Below are 5373 nucleotides of genomic sequence, written 5' to 3'. Positions count from 1 at the left end.
CTTCTTTCACCCTGTCCTGATAGCCTTCCCTGATCTAGATATCCTTTGTCATGACACTTCTCAATAAAACATATCCCACCATATTGTAACTCAATCATAAATTTATTGAAGAGAAAAGCCATGTCTTATTGAACTTTTTACCTCTAGTATCATTCACAGTTCCTGAAATATAGTAAATGTTTAATACATGTGAAAATTTGAAAGAATTCCCCCAAGGGAAGAGTCTGCCAACCTGTACAGTCACTATTGGGATTTAGAGCTCTGGATAATAGTTGCATTAACCAGAGAAGATATAGGATAACGTTCAGAAGATTTTACATGTACGTGTCTCAGAGAATGAGCCAGTAGCTCTCTGTAACTTCAGCTTTAATAGCTGCTAGCTGTCCTTTGAATAGCTTAACATGAGATGGGGAAGCCTGGTTTGTTGGGTCACACAGTAGCAATCTGTGTGGTCAGCAGGTGTCAGTATTTTATGTGAAGTCATCCGCAAAGAAGCAGGACTCATTGGATAACCATCTGATGAGCAGGTTCCTCCAACAGTGGCTGGATAGTGGAGTTGGGCCTTGGTAAGGCCCAGCCTTGAGATGTAGCCCAGAACAGGGAGATTTTGAGGAGACTCTTGTGGGGCCGTTGTCCAGATGATCACTGCCTGCAGCTGCACTTTAAAAGGGAGCAATAGGTGTAATGTTAAGGTCATTAAGAAGTAAATGACTAATTTGCTGGGCACAGTGGCTGACTCCTGTAATCAATCCCAGCACTTTGGGAGGCCCATGCTGGTGGATCGCTTTAGTCTAGGAGTTCAAGACCAGCCTGGGCCACATGGCGAAACCCTATCGCTACAAAAAATACAAAAATTAGCTGGGCATGGTGGCGCTCACCCAGTTACTCAGGAGGCTGAGGTGGGAGGATCGCTTGACCCCGGGAAGTCAAGGCTGCAGTGAGCCAAGATCGCACCACTGCACTCCAGCCTGGGCGATAGTGAGCCCTTGTCTCAAAAAAAAAAAAAAAAAAAAAAAAAAAATTTGAGCAAAGTTAGAATCTTATGAAACTGGTGAGAAAAATTAGTTAAGCCAAATATTTAGGAATGCTTAACTTCAATACAGAAGGGATAAAAATAAAAAGGAAAAAGTAATAGAAGTTAGGAGTTAATACTGTGATAAAAGATAAGTAGATAGTATGAAAATATTCAACAAGTAAAACAGACAGATCTAGAACAGACGTCAGCAAACATTTTGCAAAGGGCTGGTAGTGAACATTTTAGGCTTTGCAGGCCAATGGGCTCTGTCATAATGACTCAGCCTTATCATTATAGTGTAAAAGCAGTCATAGACAATGCATAAATGAATGGTGGGACACTGCATTCCAATGGAACTTTATTTACAAACACAGGTGACTGCAACAAAACAAAAACCGAACAACCTGATTCAAAAGTGGGCAAAGGATTTGAATAGACATTTCTCCAGAGAAGATACAAAAATGTCCACTAAGCACATGAAAAAATGCTCACTATCACTCATCATTAGAGAAATGCAAAGCCAAACTATAACGAGATGCCACCTCACACCCATTAGGATGGTATCGAAAAGCAGAAAATCACAAGTGCTGGTGAGAATATGGAGATATTGGTGCACTGTTGTGCACTGTCGGTGAGAATGCAAAATGGTACAGCCACAGTGGAAAACAGTATGGCAGTTCCTCAAAAAATTAAACATAAAATTACTATATGATGCAGCAATTCAATTTCTGAGTACACACCCAAAAGAACTGAAAGCAAGCTCTTAGAGAGATACTTGTACACCCATGTTCACAATAGTATTACACAGCTAAAATGTGGAAGCAATCCAAGTGTGCATCAACAGATGAATGAATAAATGAAATATCATGTGTATATACAAAGGAATATTATTCAGCCTTCACAAAGAAAGGAAATTCTGACATATGCTACAACATGGGTGAGCCTTGAGTACATTATGCAAGGTGAAAGAATCCAGTCACAAAAGGACAAAAACTTTATGATCTCACTTATGTGAGATAGTCAAAAAACATCTAAAGAGAAAGTAGGAAGCTGATTGTCAGTGGCTGAGAGAATAGGAAAATATTTTAGGTGTATAGAGTTCCAGTTTTATAAGATGAAAGGAGTTATGGAGCTAGATAGTGGGGATAGTTGCATAACACTATGAATGCATTTAATGTCAGTGAATTGTTAACACGGTTAAGATGGTAATTTTATGTTATGTGTATTTTACCACAATAAAAAAAAATAAAACCAAAACAGAACAAAAAACAGCAGGTGGTGGTAGTTTTCTGATTCCCGATTTAGAAGCTCAAAAGTGCATAGTTATATTCAAGGTAAAATATTACATTTGAGATTTGAAAGGTGATTATCAAAGAAAAACATTAACTCAATCCTTAAAAAAGAGGGAAGATGTGGTAAACAAAGAGAATTGCAAATGAAAATGATTTTCTAAACATCGTGGTCAAAATTATAAAAGATAAAAACATACATTTTAAAGTCAGAGACAGAAGTAGTATAACCCATATACCTCACACTGAGCCACCAAAAAGGATAATCTAATGGTGGCTAGAACCTAGCAGAAGTCCTGGACCATGAGATTGTTCGGTGCCTTGTGGCAGTGCTCATACAGTGTTCAGTGTGTCTCCCCCTTCTATTAATAGAATAGAATCAGAAAATGAGATGTGCTCAGAAAACACAGCAGCCTGTGTTGGTGGCTTGTGCATTGATCTGTAATCATCGGTTGTTAATTACAAATTCTATGCCTTATATGTACCCATTACCCTTGTGTTAGCAGAAAAAGATAAGCTGAAAGAGACCCCAAGACAGCAGCTTATAGAAAACAGTTTATTCTCCTTTTGTGTAACAGTTCTACAGGGAAGAGTCCAGGTTGTTGGGAAGCTGTCCTGCTCCGTGAAGTTACTCAGGGACTAGAGCTCCTTCCATCTCGTGCCTCTGTCATTCCTTAGGGTGCTTCCTTATCTCCTTGGTTGGAGCTGTATTGCCCAAGCCAAGGAAGCAACTTTCCATTACGCAAGTGAGGCCGAAGTTGCCCACATCACAACCATTCACATTCCATTGGTGAGATTCAGTTGTGTGGCTATATCTAGTTGCAAGGATAGATGCATATTATAATGGAACAATGGATTTTGGTAGCCACTTACATCTCTCCCACATCCAGAAAAGTAGAGATAAAGGTTAATTAAACCCAAGTTTAGGAGAAATCTTGGGTTTGAGCCAGTGTTTCAAAGCAGGTAGGATAGAGGCTAAGGTATTAAAGATAAGATCTTTATCTTCTGCTAGACCTGAGGTGCGTGGCATATCACTTAGAATTCCTTGTTGCTAAAACAGCAAAAGAATTTATTAGCCATATCAGGTAGCTCACTGAATCCCCGGGAGGGCCAGGGAGTTGGCCTTGGAAGCTGGGTAGCCAGGAAATATGCCTAATCATATGTGGGATTATTCTAGAGAAGGCACCACAGCCATTGCTGGGCACCAACACCAGAACCCCTACCCATGACATGTGGCACTGGATACCAGTCTTACCACTGCTGTCTCCAAAATCCTTATCCCTCCACCACTGCCCTTCTCATAAGAAAACAAAGAAGCAGGGCTTGCTTCTTTAAAACTGAAGTCTTCCACCACTGTGTGCAATTAACAGAGTGTGGGGCAGAGGCCTTTGCCTCAGCCACAAGGGAGGCTGGAAGATCAAGTGGATTAGTTCACATTAAGTTCTGCTATATATAGCTATTGTGTTTGGCTTAAATAGGACAGACTTCTATTTCTCATGTAAAAAGATGTTTTGAGGTAGACAGTTAAGTGCTGATAATGTCAGCTTCACAATGGCCTTAGTGACTTAGCTTCTTAACTTTATCTTCAGCATGTGGTTTCCCTTCTCCATGTCACCTCTTTGTCCAAAGTGGTTGCTAGAGTCCAACCATCACAGCTGCATTCCAAACAACAGGAGGGAAAAAGAGGAATGGGAGTTGCTCCTTCCCTTTAAAGAAACTTCCTAGAAATAACATACACCATTTCTGCTTATCATCATTGGTTAGAACTTAGTCACATTGGAAATGACATCTTTTGTCTGGGAAGTAATGTGCCTGGGAGAAATGAAGATTCTATGACAAAAGAAGATAGGGAGAATGGATATTGGGAAAGCAGTCTTCTACCTCAGGAAGGTGGGACTTCTAATGTGAGAAATTCCCCACCTATAGGAAGAGTGTTAAAAAGACGCAGATGAGAGATACCTAACAAAAACATTGTTTTTCCACATGTACATTTCCATTTATTACCATAACAGTCACTACTATAAAATGCTCCTGCTTAACGTATGCAACCATGCCTTGTACAAATGAAAACACATTCACCCTCTTTCTCCCAAAACAGAAACTAAGCAAAGTGTCATTTCCTGCATCCACTTCCAAGTTTGGAATCTGCGGGTAATGTTCATATTGATATTTTGAAAACGAGAGACTAAAGTGTAAAGTTAATAACCCCCAATTTGGGCAGGGTGTGGTGGTACAGGCCTGCAGTCCCAACTACTCTAGAGGTTGAGGTGGGAGGATCGCTTTAGGACAGAAATTTGCAGTGAGCTATGATTGCACCTGTGTATAATCAGTGCACTCCAGCCTGGGCAACATAGCGAGACCTTGTCTCTAAAAAAAATAATAATAATAAAGGATGAAAGAAAGAGTAAAAACAAACCCCAATTCACCCTCTATAAAATAAATGAAATGAGAAGTGGAAAAAAGGGAAAAATTAGGTAAGCCTGTATGATAAAGTAGAAAACAGGCTGCACTCAGATTTGCAAACAAGCTGTTTTGCGTTTATTTACAATGCTTATAGAATGCACTTCTTTGGTGAAGGGACTCTGAAGAGATATTGTGTAATAAGACTTATATACTAAGCATTGATATGAACAACCCAAAGTCACTCCTTGGATTGGCTCTTGTCTCCATCCCTCTGTGACCCCACTCAGGTTTACTGTCATCCCACTTTGTTATCCTACATTTTTTTAGGCTCATGTGGCTTGTGTGGAATGGTGAGGGAAACTCTTACTGATGACAGAGACACAGAGACAGACTGGCCACTACCACATGGTAACCTAAGACTTGGAAGCAGTGAGTGAGAGTGGTCCATTCTGATGGGTTCCGGAACAACTCTCTCTGTAAATGTTAATTGTCATACTCCTTGTAAACAGATCTGGTTTTCCACAGAGGACTCCACCTTTTGGAACAGCCCCAACAAATCCTCTCAAAGCATATTCTGTCCAAAAGGCCCAACAGACACCCTACATTCCCTGCATATCTTTAGTTCTCTTCCCAGTTGAAACATAATTTTTTTTTTTTTTTTTTTTT

This window comes from Hylobates moloch, unplaced genomic scaffold (assembly GCF_009828535.3).
Source record: "Hylobates moloch isolate HMO894 unplaced genomic scaffold, HMol_V3 SCAFFOLD_5, whole genome shotgun sequence".
Classification (NCBI taxonomy): domain Eukaryota; kingdom Metazoa; phylum Chordata; class Mammalia; order Primates; family Hylobatidae; genus Hylobates; species Hylobates moloch.
This window is presented reverse-complemented; position numbering follows the sequence as displayed.